Below are 16,246 nucleotides of genomic sequence, written 5' to 3'. Positions count from 1 at the left end.
AGGAAATATTAGTGAGAGAGAGAGGTAGGATGAGAGAGGAAAGTGTGGTGGGTGACCCTCCTAAGTGAATTGCCCTTTTAAGATGGGCCATGTTATGTGTGGCAATACCAAGTGCATTGCCATTTTAAGATGGGCCCTGATGCCGTGGGACCCTCGTGCCGGTACAGTGGCAGATGTCTGCATGGTCAGGGGCCTGGCAGGCTATGCCCCACCCTCCCATTGGTGCTGATGTCCCCAAGCACCATGGGACCTGCGGATGTCCAGGGCAGGCACCTAACTCCTATGGGCACTGGGCCTGTCATGTGCTGCTGTGAAGGGCACTCAGGGTGCCTGCCGGATGTCCATGTCAGGCGACCCCCAACAGAAAGGGAGAGGGGTAATGTGGATGGAGGAATAGAGGGAGTAGATTGTGGTAAGGTGTGTGGAGGAATATGTTCTGTGTACACTCACCAGCCTTAGGTAAATATGCCATATATGTGCTCACCAGCCCCTGCACCTGTTGAGTGTGTACACTCACTCAGCAGCAAACTCTACGCGTTGTGTGTTATGAGGGGTTTAAAAAGTGCACCTCTGCATTTCTATGATCCGGTAGCACTGTCTCCATGTACAGCTCACTCAACGTGTGTGAGCTCACCGGCGTACTCTATTTAAGCTCTGTGCATCATGCCTGAGTCCTCTGTCTCCATCCCATCACACATTCGCTTTGTGCAATCACCGGTAACCTTCTGTACATTTTGTATGCACAGAACCCTTGCCCCTTTTATCCTATGTGCCAGCTCTATGCAGGGGTCAAATTGCACCAAAAAGTAGCAAAGCTATGTTCCCTGCCTGCCCGCTCTTTACACTAACCCCATCCCTGTCTTGTCTAAAAATTGCTGTGTGTAAACAGAGCAGGCGGACCCGTGGTTTCCTATGCCCCCAAAAGTGAATAAAGACCGGCCACAAACAGAAGAGGTACTGAGCCCAGAGCTGTGGTGAATGCTCATCTCCCCTCGCTCTCCCCAATTAAAAAAATTAATTGATTGAAATAAAGCACCGGACCACAGACGTCAGAGCCATGCAAAACCTAAAATGTGCCCAGGCTTATGCCTCTACAACGATATCCCTGATTACGGCCAAAAAGACCTTTCTTTCCGGGTTCATGACATCGTTGCCGCCACTGTACTCAGGCTACCGCAAAAGGCAGACACGTAAGGGCCGCACTTTCCCCTCCCAACCTCCCACCCCTGCAGAGCACCGGGGCGTCGTGGAGAGGTTCCGATCCCTATTCTTTTCATGCAGGAAGGCGGGGCGTAACATATTAAAGAACATTGGGGTGCAGTCTCCAGCGGTGTCCCGGGGAGCATAGATTTTCAGCGGGAAAGGTCCACGGTGTGATGTTCTACTGTGGCCCAGCGTCGGCTGGTGTGCGTGGGCGGGCCTGTTCGGTGGCGCTGCGCGGGGAAAGGCCGCAGCGCAAGAAAGATATGACTCGTTCGTGCGGTGCCTAAACCCGGACTGGCGTTCTCACGCCAGTTCCGGTGATTCCTTTATTACATCCGCGTCACGTGACCCTCTGCGTAAGGGCACGTGACACCACATTCCTCCCCAACTTGGAGGTATTTATACGGTTATTAACACCAAACTATTGTGAACTGATATAACATATAAAGTAATACACAGTCGTAATGCACCTGCTTTCATTCACTGCTTTCAGGGTTCATCTTGGTGTGGGTGTCTGACGATAGACTCTGTCTACTACATATCCCTGGAGGCGGGACGACGGTTTGGGTCTTTCTCTCAGACGGTAGCGGGTGCTTCTTTCCTTGGGCATGTCTTCCTTGGTGGCTTCCGCTTCGGTTCTCTCATCTGGCAGGTGTGGTCTGCCTGGATCTCCTGGTGTGGCCAGACCACCCAGTGGTGTCGGTCCTTGAGGTGTTTGCAGCGTTCTTCCTTCGTCCCCTCTCGGGGGCGTTGACGGTTCTTCCCACATTTCCGGGGGTACTTTCCTGAAGTGTGACACGTTTCTTGTCACGGTCTCTCCCCCTCGGGTGGTGGTGACCATGCTATGGTTGGTTGTACTGACTGTCCATGGTCGCACTTCGAAGTTGAGGGACATTTTCTTGGGTGGTGCACGGTTCTTGACAATGACGGTGTCTCCTGGGGTCAGTTCTCGGTGGCAGGCTCGCCTGGTGATGCTCTCTTGTTCGTTTCGCCTTAGCCGTTTGGCGTCCATTGCTGGGATGTCAGGTTCTGGGGCCATCCAGTGGGGGTGTATGGGAAGTTCAGCTTGTATAGGTACCCCAAACATGAGGGCGGCGGGGCTGATCCCGGTGGCTGAGTGCGGGGTTTGTCTGTGTGTTCTCAAAAAACGATATACTGTCTTCAGCCACGGGTGCCCTTGTTCTTTGGCAATTCTGATGACCTTGTTGAGCGACCCATGAATCGTTCAGCATCTCCATTTGCTTGGGGCCATCTCGGGGTGATCCGCTGGTGTTTGACGTTCACTTCTTTAAAGTATTCGCGTAGCTCCTGACTGGTAAAGGATGGCCCGTTGTCGCTTTTTACTTTCCTCGGAATTCCATGAGTAGCAAATATCTTTTCCAGCACGAGGATGGTGGTTTCTGCGTTGGTAGATGCTACGTGCTCTACTTCCGGATATCTGCTAAACTCGTCGATCATCACAAGCAGGTAACCTTCGCCGGCAATGGTGCAGTGGTCCATGCTGACTGCGTCCCAGCGTGTGCAGCTTCTCGGGGCACTGCTGATCGGTTCAGGGTTTTCAGGCCTCCTGGATGCTTGGCAGGCTGCGCAGGATTCTGCCAACTCCACTACTCTTTGCTGCATGTTCGGCATCCACATCCTGGATTTGGGGTATGCTGTCGACTTTACGATCCCTTGGTGCCCACTGTGGGCTAACCTGAGAGCTCTTTCCTCCAGTGACTGTGGCAATATGATTCGGTGCCCTTTTAACAGCACTCCTTCCGGGGCTATTGAGAGTTTGTGTCTGATCCCGAACAGCGCTCTGAGTTTGGTCTGTGCCGATGTTGTGCGTTGGGCTATTGACCTGAGATAGTTTTTCCAATTCCCGGAATGGATAGCCGCGGTCGTGTGCTGTAGGATGGTGTCCTCCTCTGTCTCTCGCACCACTTCCTGCAGTGTCAGGGCTCGCGGTCTTGCGCAGGCAACTACGTGACAGACATGCTCATCGGTCTCCTTCGCATGGTGTTGTTCGCTGTCGGTAGCTGGCCTCGGGTGACGGGACAGGTAGTCTGCCGGGTTGTCCGATCCTGGGCGATACTCCACCTCGATGTTGTACGGCTGTAGCTGCAGCATCCATTTCTCTATGCGTGCAGGCGGGTGGGGGGCAGAGCCTCGGAAGATTGGGATCAAGGGTTTGTGATCAGTGAAGACTTTCGCCTGCTTGCCTAGCAGGTACACTTTGAAGTGGCGGCATCCCCACAAGATGGCTAGGGCCAACTTCTCTATGTGTGCGTAGTTCTGTTCGGGTTTTGTGAGTGCTCTGCTGGCAAATGCGATGGGGAACACTTTGCCTTCGTTATCCGTTTGGGTTAACACCACCCCTAGGCCAACTGGGCTGGCATCAACGAGGAGTTCAGTCTGCCTTTCTATGTTGAAGAAAGCCATGGTGGTGGAGGCAGATAGAGTGTCCTTGATTTGTTGAAATGCTTGTTGATGAGCTGTGGTCCACTCCCACTTCTGGTCTTTCTTTGTCAGCTCCCTGACCGGGCTCGCAATGCTTGCGAGGTCGGGGATGAAGCGTGCGCAGTAGGTTGCCATCCCCATAAAGCTTCTCACTTCGGAGGCTGATTGTGGTGCTTTGGAGTCCTTTATGTCTCGCACTTTAGACGGGTCAGGGGACACGCCTTCCGCGCTGAAAATGTAGCCAAAGAAGCATAGTTCACTTCTGCTGAATTCGCACTTCTCTGCGTTGAGTGTCAGGCCTGCTTCTTCGAGCCTCTTCAGGACTGCCGCTAGACGTCGATGGTGCTCACTTTTGTTTGGGGCGTATACAAGGATATCATCACTGATGTTGGTGGTTCCTTCTAATCCTGTGATGACCTGGCGGATTTCATGTTGACACACGGTGCAAGTTGGATGTGGCAGCGCCCCCGAGGGATGCCGGTTCAGGAGCCCCCCTCCTCTGCAAAGTGCCAAAACCAATAACTGGAGCAACGTCCATCCAGAGATGCCAGACTTCTACCCTGAGCCGTCAATGGAAGAAGTGGGACACACCTGCACATCACAGAAGCTCACCAACGCATTGAAAACAGTGCCAGGGCGTGCCAACCGTCCAGCAGAAATGGACCCACAACTATGGCACCCACCAAACACCAGAGCAGCCAGAGGGACAGCGGGCCATCTTCACCATAGCATTGTGTGGTTTAAGATGTGGAGAGTTAATAGCTTGTAACATTAAAGCTGCACCAGGAAAGTCTCAGAATGTGCAAAGAAGTTAGATGCCCCCACACAAGTAGGTTGCCCCTCCCGCACAACATGATCTTTCCCACATGAAAGCGTGCACTTAAGCATGAAAAGCATTTGAATCTTGTGAGAAACCTGAAGGTGTGCCACGACGACACCATACACTGTTCTCGAACTCCCCTTTCTTCTTTTTTTACATGTACAGTAGCGATTAGATGGCTTACACCACCAAAGCGCCAAAACCAAACATGTACTTGAAAAACAATCCACCGTGTCCTCCAGATAGAACTAGAAGAAATACTGCATAGCAAAAGGAAATAATGACTCACACAGGTCCAACAAGCACTAAAAACACCAGGGAAATACCACACTGTACTTACTATTCATGAATGCCGGAATGTCTCATGTAATTAATGAAATGAGAAGCCACTGCTTTAGTTTTTTAATCATTATCAGGTCAATTATTTTAAAGCCCAATTTTCACAGGTGGGAAGTTTTAAGTTTGTGTATATGTAATATTTCCATGGTTGTACTGTCCTTTTCTGTGACATTTTCATTAAAAAAAATAACCTTTTGAGCATATCAATCAACTATTAACTCCATGGTGGATGACACCTGCCGAAAGCATGTGAGTTAAGAGGTATGTTTTGAGTGAGGCTTGTCCTTTTTTTTTCACACTGCATGCTGGGATTTGTGAGCCCACCCTTGCAACGGAAAACAAAAAACTAAATGTTCCAGCATGCAATTGGAAGAAACAACCAGGACTGTCTCAAGGTGTCACACATGGAACTGGAAAACTCATGCAGAAGGGATGTGGCCTAGCAGTTTGGCCTTGACTCCCTCTTTCAGGGTGGGACCAATCCGGATTTGCTTACAGTCTTTCCCCTTTTTATAATGGCTTGGCAGGTGAAGAACGATGGTCTGGAGGGTTGCCTAGAGAAATTGCCAGAGGTTTAAGATTAATTCTAAACCTTCCAGCCATCACCTCTTTGTTCTGCGTGGACACCCCAAGTGGGACGAGTATCCGCAAACATGAGTCCCGTGCCTGCTGGGCCTAGAGACCCCTAATCCTCACTGATGATGCCCAACAAGGTCAAAACATGTCTGTCAATGGGTGTGGTCTTGTGCAGAAGGGATGTGGCCTAGCAGTTCGGGCGAGACTGTCCCTTTTGGGGGAGGACCAAGCCTGATTTGCATATGGTCTTTCCCCTGTCTGCAATGGCTTGGCAGGCGAACAGCCATGGTCTGGAAGGTTTCCCAGAGCAATTGCCAGAGGTTTAAGATTCATTCTAAACATTCCAGTCATCACCTCTTTGTTTTGCTTTGTCTCTCGAGTGGGAGGGGTATGCCAAGATCTGAGTCCCATGCCTGCTGAGTCTAGAGACCCAAGCTACTCCTAACTGATGATGCCATATGAGGCTGAAACATGTCTGGGGATGCTTGTGGTCTTGCGCAGAAGGGATGTGACCTAACAGTTTGGGAGGGACTGCCTCTTTGTGGGTGGGACCAATCCTGATTTGCATAAGGTCTTTCCACTCTCTATAATGGCTTGGTAGGTGAAGAACAATGTTCTGGATGGTTGCCGAGCACTTGCCAGAGGTTTAAGACTAATTTTAAACCTTCCAGCCATCACCTCTTTATTTTTATTTGTATTTGTTTATTTGTAGTGCACACCTTGCCCCGGGGCATCTGGATGCATGTTTAAGAGGCAGTTACAAGTTACAGCAAATAGATACAATATACATTTTACACATGTTTACATAAGGTTCTGAGCATCGAATAGAGAGGAAAGGAACGAATCTACGTATACAGTATAAAAAACCTATGAACAATGAGCAGTCGGTAATGGGATTAACAGATGTAAGGATTATAGAGAGGAGACTAGGGCATCCCGATCATGTAACCACAATTTGGTTTTAGCTTTGAAGGAGTGGATGTAAGGAACGTTTCTGAGAGCATTAGGTAGGGTTTTCCAGAGCTTAGCCGCGAGGACTGGGAAGCTCGAACCTCCGGCTGTCTGAAGCTTAAAACTAGAAATAGTCAGAGTGTGAGCCTGAGAAGATCTTAGTGGTCTAGGTGCTGTGTGTTGTATGAAGCACGTGGATAGGTAAGCCAGAGCTGCGTTGTTCCGGGCCTTGCGTGTTAGAACAAGTGCTTTGAGGGATATGCGGTGAGTGATGGGTAGCCAGTGCAAGTTGCGTCTAGTGTTAGATATGAGAGCTGCACTTATGGTGTTGTTCTGCGTGACCTGGAGTTTATCAATGTTTCTTTGACTAGTCCCTAGATAGAGGGCGTTGCTGTAATCGATTTTGGACATGATGAGGGTTCTGGCGAGAATCAGACAGTTCTCTGTTGTCAAAAAGGGGCGACATGCTGTAATCAATTTACAAGTATAGGATGACGCTGCGACAACTGCGTTGGTTTGTCGATTGAGGGACAGAGTAGAGTCTAGATATAGTCCAAGTGTTTTTGTGACGTTGGAGACTTTGATATCGTTCCCGTCAATAATGAAGGAATTGTATTTGGGGTCAAGATTAATGAGTTTGTATTGCGAGCCGAGAATGATTAATTCCATCTTTTCATCATTAAGGCAAAGCCCATGATGAGCGATCCATGCCTGATGACAGTGTAGATTGCATTGAGTGCTTTAGGATCTGTTACATAATCGCCAGTGATAGGGATGAGTATCTGGGTGTCATGAGCATAATTAGTGTAGGAGACACCCAGATCACCCAGATAGTCAAGTATATCAAAGATCGGTTTAGTAAACACGTTATAAAGTGTGGGCGATACACAAGATCCTTGTGGAACTCTGCATGGGACGTGGGCTGGATCAGCTGCGGCTAGTGGAGGGAAGACCCACATGGTTCTGTTTTCCAGAAAAGAGCTGATCCAAGATGTGGCTGCGTCAGAGAAGTGGGCCGCAATTTTGAGGTGGTGGCAGAGGATTGTTTGATCGACCAAATCAAAGGCTGCTGAAAGATCAAGGAGGAGCAGGAGTGCCAGTTTGCCCTTGTCTTTCAGCTCCTCGATTTGGGTTTTCAAATTAATTAAGGCTGTCTCTGTACCGTGTCTGGGACGGAAGCCAGATTGTCTAAGCCCTAATAGATTGTTAGTTTCAAGATAGTCCTGGATTTGGAGATAGACTGCGCAATCCAGAATTTTGAGAAGGTAAGGCACCGTGGTGATGGGCCTGTAGTTACAGGGATTAATGGGATTGAGATTAGGTTTTTTGATTAAAGGGATGACCCAAGCATCATTAAGGTTGTCAGGTACAATGCCCGATTTGAAGGAGGCATTAATGAAAGAGGTAATAAATGGGGCGAGGTCACGTGCAGCTTCCTTTATGACCGGTGCAGGGCAGGCGTCACCATGGCAATTGGAAGGCTTAAGCTTCGTTATGATATTTTCGACTTCCTTGATGGTGAGGGGTGAGAAGCTGAAAGGTTTTAAGGAATGTTTAGGAGAAGGGTTTCATAAGACGGGGGGTTACCTGTTGAGTCAGAGAGGTAGCTTTTTTAGTATTAATTTTGGCTTGGAGCATGGCAATTTTGTCAAGCAGTGCCTTTTGAATATTGGAGCACCATTCCGTGTCTGGGGTGCACATATCAAGCGGGGTGACAGGAGACTCCAGTTCCTTGAGGATCTTAAAGAGTTCCTTGGTATTTGATTGGGCTTGAATGATCCTTTTGTTATATACTTCCTTTTTTGCAGCTAGAATGGCTTCTTTGTAGGTAAGGGAGGCTGTGGTAAGGTTGTTTTTGTTGACTAGAGAAGGTGAGCTTTTCCAATGAGCCTCAGCTTTTCTTTTTTCTTTGCGCAGGTCGCGTAAGTGCGGGGTAAACTAGGAATTAAGGTGGAGTCACGGTTTTTGTTTGTGCAGTTTGAGGGGGGCAATGGTGTTGGGGGCTTTTAGCATGGCACGGTTGTAGGTGTCTACTAGCACTGTGGGGTCCGAGCACGTGGTGGACGCCAAGTTCAAAAGAGGAAGGATAAATGGGAGTAATTTCTCAACCGTGATATCCTTTTTGTTGCATGTGGAAGTGGGAGGGGCAAGGTGGGTTTATCTGTGGGTGGAATGGAATTAATGGAGAATGAAATTTTGTGGTGATCAGACCATGCGCATGGCGACACAGAAGTGACGTTAAGCGCACAGTTCATGTCAGAAACCCAGTCAAGAGTGCGACCCTTGATGTGGGTAGGCTCATTGACATGTTGGGTGAGACCGAAGTCAGCCAGGACTCTTTCTAGGTCAGTGGCTTTGGCGTCATTCGTATCTTGGTAGCCTAGATTGAAGTCTCCCAATATAATGATTTGCGAGTTGGGCTTAGTGCTGGTGGCTAGGATAGATGAAATGTCCCCTGCGAATGAAGAGGTAGGGCCAGGGGGCCTGTAAATGAGATGTACGGTGGCTGTGTGATTAGTTGAAATCGGCAATTTAATAGACAGTACTTCCGCTGATGGCAGCCGCAGGCTGTTGGCAGCTCTGAGGTTAGGCGAGCTCTTAAATATGAAGGCTAGTCCACCCCCCTTGGTTTGATTGGTGTCCCTGTCACACCAGATAATGGAATAGTTGTCAGGGATGGCCAGGGTCAAAGAAGGGCCGGATGCTGCATGCAGCCAAGTTTCTGTGATTGCGAGAAAGTTGAGGTTTTCTGTGACAATGAAATATGCAATATCTAGGACGTGTGCGGGGACGGAGCGTGCGTTGATGAGCGCACCTTTGAGTTTAGGGGCAATGATGGCCTTGTGAACATGAGGAGGAGAGTTAATTTTAGGAGCCGAGTGGGCCGAGGTTTTGTTATCGCTAGAATTTGAAGTTTTGTCGAGCGTGGGATTGTTCAAGTGGTAGGACCAGTGATGACATCTGGAGGCTAATCTTTGGTTTCTAACTAATGAGGCAGATGGTTGACTGGAATGGTTAGGTGAGGTCGATATGGCGTGGTGAGGCAATGGTGGACAATTGGCAGCGTTGTGTGCCTGAGATAGAGAGGAACTCACAACCGGATTCAATGTGCCTATGTCAGGGACAGTGTGGTGTCTGGCGGGTGTAACTAAGTTGTTGATTGATGTAGGTTCGTGGAGAGGTAGGTGGCGCAGGCGCGAGCCGAGTCTGGAATTTCGAATGATAAATGGGCATGGTTGATTAGGGGTGGGTTTGGTGGCGAAATGTAGTAGCCAGAGGGCCGGCGCGTTTAGATAAGGATTAGGACCTGTCATGATTAGAGCAAGAGGTAGTTCGGGAGATGTTATTATACTAGTTGTGGGAGTGGGCGAGACGTAGAGCTGTGTGATGAGGGTGAAGAGCGGTGACCAGGTTAGGACCTGAAAGGTGAACAATAAGTACGTGGAGAGATGTCGAGTGGACAGGGGTGCATGCTGTGGTGCATTAGCAAGCGAGGGTAAGCGGTGAGGGTGAGTATCAAGGGTGCGATGCATTTTAAGGGCTAAGTCAAAGGTAGAGTGAAGTAGGGGTGGAACCGAAGTTATCTACCTAGACAACGGGTCAGTACCAGTTGGGCGGGTGAATGCAATAAGAAGTAAGATAGGCTGGCAAGCTGGTACAAATGGCGGCATAGAGAGGCGGCCTGTAGATGCGCAATGAGTGGGCTAGGCAGTGTACGAATCAAATGACTCGTAGGACACAGTAAATACTGTTCAATTTGGCTGGCAGGGCACAAGTGCAGCAGGCCTAGAGTGGCAACCGATCAAGAGGCACGATGACCAGGCTAAACAAGAAGCGGTTGGGATTGACTGATTAAGTAGCATGGAAAATATGCAATAGGTAGGGACTGGCAAGCGACCAATAGAGGCAAAATAGGTACAGTACAATTTGGCTGGCAGGGCACAAATGCAGCATGTATGCAGGGATAATGCAATGAGCAGGGGTTGGCAATCGACCTATAGTGGCACAATAAGTACAGTTCAATTTGGCTGGCAGGGCACAAATGCAGCAGACCGAGAATGGCAGCCGACCAAAAGTGGCACAGTGACCAGGCTATGCAGTAGGCAATTCAAATTAACTAGCATGGGCATAGGCAGGCAAGGAAAGTTGGCCAACACAGTCATAGTGTAGGCATGCTTTACACAATGTTCAGTGTAGCTGAAATTGGGAACGTGGGGATAGTCACGTGGTGTGAAGTGTGCCATACTAGTGGTGATGACTAGCTATTGTAAGTATGAGTGATTCTGGTGAGCTGCACGTGGAGGAAGTGGGCTGTGCGTTACTATTCGCAGGTTCAATTTCAAATGCTAATGGCAGTGTACAGCAAGTGCCAGCAGTTAGTCCTCAAGTTCGTTTCAGCAATTGGTCATAGGGCAGTGGGCAGTAGTCAAGTACAAGCTAGTGGGTGTGGGTAGCTAAAGCCAACAACCAAATCCCCAAACTAGTCTAATACAGTTAAACAGAGGGCGAAGGGCAGTAGGCAGTAGTCTGGTACAAACTAATGGCAGTGTGCAACAGGTACAAGTATATAAAACAGCAGCTGAGATGTGTATTCAAACAGTATATATCAGAAAGCATAGATACAGGAGTATATTGCAATGATGCGAGCAATAAGGTAATCGAGTGAGGCAGCTTTTGTCAATGTGCAATACATAAGAAGGGTTAACCTTATTCAGAGGCAGCAGAGGCTGATAGTTTTTGTGGTGTGATAATATAAACGTGTATGTAATGCGAGCTTCAATAGGCTAGAATCAACAAGTGGCATTATTTCATACAATGTGGAGGTGGTAATAGAATATTCGCAGTATATGTATGATTAGTGGCTGGGATTTGGCCTTATCGCAGAGCAATTATAATGGGCGGAATACAGTCATTTTTGCAACCTTCTTTGTTTTGCTTTGGCACACAGAGATGGATAGGTATGCCCAGATGTGGGTCACATGCCTGCTGGGCCCAGGGACTCAATCTACTCTTCACTAATGATGCCCAATGAGGCCGAAACATGTCTGGGGATGCTTGTGGTCTTGTGCAGAAGGGATGTGACCTAGCAGTTTAGTTTGGACTGCCCCTTTGGGAGTGGGACCAATCCTGGTTTGTATAACGTCTTTCCCCTGTCTGTAATGACTTGGCAGGTGAAGAACGATGGTGGTATGGAGGGTTTCCCAGAGCAATTTCCAGAGGTTTAAGATTAATTCTAAACCTTCCATGCATCACCTCTTTGTTTTGCTTTGTCACTTGTGAGAAACCTGAAGGTATTCTCCCAAATAGATCCTGGGAATCTCTTATTCAGGTGGCCAGGGATGAGCTTGCTCAGATCCCAACCCTAGGAGTAGACTATCAAGGAAGGATCACCCGGGTAAGGGAATCCAGGATTATACTTGGGCGAATACCCAAAGGGAGACGTGGTATTATACTGAGGAAGAAGGTGAGGGTGACGAAGACCCTGAGGTTTTATTTGTTATTCTTCTGCCCCCCTTCCACCTAAAGAAGCTCCCTTAATAAAGTCCACTCACCCCTACACCTCTGGTAAGTCACCTAGGACCCCAAAACCCATTACACTCAGAAACTACTTCTCCCAGAATCCCTGTTTTCCTATGTCCTACCCGAATACTTCCAGTCATTCTCCTTCCCGTCCCCCTGATTATTATTTTCCGTACTCCCAACTTGCTCAGTTAAAACACTATAGTTGCCACAATCCCCCTTGTTTATTTAATGATAAGGATACCGGTCGTTCCCATTTGCTTCACAAAATCCCCCATTTTAACATAAACACTTTCTTACCCCGTGGAAGACCGGAGACTAACTCTAAAGCTGTTTACCTGACATGTCCCGACACACGGGTCAGGCAAAGTCAGGCAACTGACCAGAACGGCACAGACTTAACGGCCCTTTCCCTTCCCCAAAGGAACAAAAGGTGGAGCACGAGAGCACAATATGAGCTAGGCAGATCGCACAACGAGAGCGCTAAGTCAGCACGGCAGTTCAAGAGGAGTAGAAAGACGGTGCGAACTGAGACGGTGTCAAGGAGAGAAGCGAACTTGCCCTTTCCAAACAAGGCCCCTGAAATCTCTGCAGAAAGAATAGTAAGACCGCAAACAAAAGCCAGCTTGTGTTGCAGCAGATGTCAATGGTACACAAGACCCTCCTCCGCTGATACCCAAGCCAGGGAGAGATGCTTGTCTCTGTGGTACCAACCTTGACTCCAAAGAGAAGGAAAGCCAAGTGGTTCATCACAGCTGGTGAGTCGAGGGGAGAGTCGATAAGAAACCGAACTATGTTGAACGAAAAGTAGCAAACGGCTAATTGAACTGTGATAGCATAAAGAGCTGTTGATATCGAAAAGGGGGAAAACCAGCAACAGAGAAGTCTCGCACCACGTGGGTGCTCACTCAAGAAACTCTGGGCGATTACCCGATTGTTGAAACTACCAGTTCCAGAAGGCCATGGGAAAAGCAAGAAAGGGGGTCAAAGTCGTCATTAAGGCGTCTTGTAAAATCCTCTAAAAAGCCTTTGACTGACAGATGATTGTGAAGTTAAGGGAAGTGAATCCCACACCGTAAGAATTGAATGAGAAAAGGTACGACTGACAAGATTGGCAAGAGTGAACCCGAAAGAAGGATGCCAATAAAGAGGGGGTGAAGTCTAACATCCCGAAATACAGTGTGTTGATAAGAATGAACCCGGCCAACGGATGTCCACAGGGAACTGTTTAAAAAGACATTAAAATTCGGTAAAGTCACCAACAAAATTGCATTGAAAGCCATAGTGAACCCGATCGACGGAGATGAACAGTCGAGTAGGGTCTGAGCCCGGAAGAGTGGGATCCAAGGGTGAGAAGCCAACACCCATCGACCGGTGAATGCAACTAAGAAAAGTACAAGAGGGAAACGCTTTGAATGCATGCCATACCAGAGTGAACCCGACAAAGAAAAGCTGATATTCGAGAGAGGGTTTGACCCCGAAAGAGGGGGACCCAGGAGTGAAGAGCTATCACCCAAATAAAATCAGAGAAGAACTCTAGAACTTTTATTGAATCTTTGCTTTGACACTTTGAAACTGCCAGACCCTCGAAAGCAAGAAAACAAAGCTATCAGCAGTCCTGGTATCACTAAGGAACTTTCTAGGGTTCTGCTCCCGGAAGAGGGGGGAGCCAAGGGTGGAAACTATCACCCAACGTGCAAGCAGAAAGGAACTTTTGTTTATTAATTTGAATGCATTAGGTCCACGGCGGCAAGAGACATTTTTATAGAAAGAAGACTTAACCACCGAAGGCCCTGATTCGCGAAAGCGTTACTGTTGGCTCGTGCTGGGAAAGCTCAAGCGTGTGCTGTGCTCTGGAATCCTATCTTGTCCTGTGCTGAAAAGGTGGGGAAGGGAGATCCTGACTACTGCATCTGACCCATTATTTGTGAACACTTCCTTCTTTCTTATAAACATTATCCCACACTTTTGTATTTTACGTAAGGATTGGCAATAGTTTTTTTTTTTTGTATAGGCCCTTTTATTTGACAAGACGCCACAAGGACTGCCTTATTTTTGTTTCATGTTCGAAGCTTGCTCCCATCTTAGAATTAGGTTTAGATTAGGCATTTTTCCAACCTACCTATACAGCTTAATAAACACCTTCGAACTGTGATCACTTGTGTCTGTCTTTACTGTTGCCACCATGAGTTCCTTACACACCCCAAGTGCCAGGTATGCCCAGACATGGGTCCCGTGCCTGCTGGGCCTAGCATCCCAAGCTGCTCTTCACTAATGATGCCCAATGAGGCTGAAACATGTCAGGGGATGCTTGTGGTCTTGTGCAGAAGGGATGTGACCTAGCAGTTCGGGCTGGACTGCCTCTTTGGTGGTAGACCAAACCTGATTTCCAGGTGTGGGGTTAGGTCTGGAAAAGGTCAGGGGCTAAGCTAATGTTGGGATTTGCGGGACTCAGGGCTTGCTATAGCCTTTTGGTTGTAGCTCCTGAGTTTCTATCCGGGGCTACAATCAAAAGACTCAGGGCTATTGCCCCCTCAGCCCCCTCCCCCCTCCACCCACCCCCTAACAACATATCTACTGATTTCCATAAGGTCTTTAGCCTTTCTGTAATGGCTTGGCAGGCAAAGACTCTTTAAGACAGACTGGAACAAAGTTGCTAAAAGTTATAAGAATTTGAAAAAGATTACAAATATGTTTCAGATGGCATTACTATGTGATGTGTTACTAAAAATGCTATTCTAATGTGACTACAACTGTGGTTTACCATCCAAAAAATATTGCAAGTGTTCTTCTATTGTTTTACTGTTTTATAGTACTTACTTAACTTGAAAGTTACAACAGTGTGCCTTAGTGTATATACTAAATAACTATGTTTATATACCTTCTAAGTGTATCAGTGTTTTCTTGGTGTATGCGCTGAGTTCTTTGTTTCTCCCTACAGCGCTCCTCCCTCCTTAGACTTAGCCTGGCTGCTTGCCATTTTACCAAACCCTTGTGTAGTTCAGGGTAAACCTAAAAAGTGTAACCCTCTTCACCCAAGGTGGGCTTTCCTACATGCTGACTCAGACTGTACTTTTGTAAACCCTGTTACATAAGTGGTGGCAGCAGTGGGATTGTGTAGTTTTGGATACACTGAGTCTTTGGGATACCTGTGTTCAGGAAAACCATCCTCTAAGGCTGGTGTGACGAATCTAGCAAAGTCTTCAATGGTACCCTGGGGAAAACCTTCCCTCATGTGGCCATGGAAGGTCAGAAACTACCTGACTCCGACAATGGGGGTGGCTATCTGCGGGAGGACCACATGGGTGGACCAACCTTGGTGTGGTGGCAATGGCTAACTAGAAGAAGACTTGTCATACCCCTCATTGTGAGGGATAATAGTCACCAGTGATTGCCTTACCAGCTATGTATTGCACATTGTAATCAGGAACATCCTGTTAAAAACCATAGATTAACACATTCTTGTTCCTATGGGCCTACTTGGACGAGGGCCTGAGTAATGAAGAACATGCCCACTGAGAACCACACAGTGCAGGTAAGTTTCGAACAGCTGACCAATGCCGGGAACCTTAAAACACCTGACAGGCCGGTGTAGGGAAGCTATGGTATCACACGTATTGACACTGACACAATGGATACAAATTGTAAAACCTTTATTGATAATGTTGGGCTTGGAGAAACTCCTATTCTGCCCTATTACCAAAATGGGAGTAGTCTCAACTAACAAACGATAAACAAAACAGTCCTAGTGGAGTCTGTCGAATCAAAATGGCCTATGCTCACAAACCCTAATGCCTGCACTATCTCTTGTACAAAAAGCGTATAAAGGAGAAATGTATGTTAAAGCAAAATCAGTGTTCAAATGATAATGTGGCTGAACCAGCTCTCCTCCTCACGTTAGGACTCACGAAGGTAGGCGATTCTTGTAGGCAGGGTGCCACACTTTGGCTCGGTTTCCAACACAGCACACAGTTACAAAACCGTGGATCGAGGCCCGTCTGGCATTCCACGTTAAAGTCTCTTTCTCTGACTTCAAAAATAATGTTTCAACCAAAACGTTCACAAAGGTCCCCCTCTGCCGGGCTCAGACCTTTCACCACACAGTTCTCATATGTCCGCCTCTGCCTGGCTGATAAAGTTCAACACAAAGTTGCAAGGGGGGGCTCCCTTCCCCAAACTTAGTATACTTCGGGTCTCCCTCAATCGGGCTGGCACCACACTCGGATGTCGAAGTCTTTCGAATGTGCCTGGCTTTCTTACAGACCACCGGAGGACCACTTCAACTCAGCGTTCACTATTTTACTGTCACTCTTGCTTTTTATTCACCTTTAATCTTAAAACAATGTACCTTTCGCAGAGACTTTCGAATGGACTACTTCCTTTCACCAGACCACT

This window comes from Ambystoma mexicanum, chromosome 11, assembly GCF_040938575.1.
Source record: "Ambystoma mexicanum isolate Mex_15411 chromosome 11, UKY_AmexF1_1, whole genome shotgun sequence".
NCBI lineage: Eukaryota > Metazoa > Chordata > Amphibia > Caudata > Ambystomatidae > Ambystoma > Ambystoma mexicanum.
The sequence above is the reverse complement of the archived record's forward strand: the minus strand, read 5'-3'. Positions refer to the sequence as shown.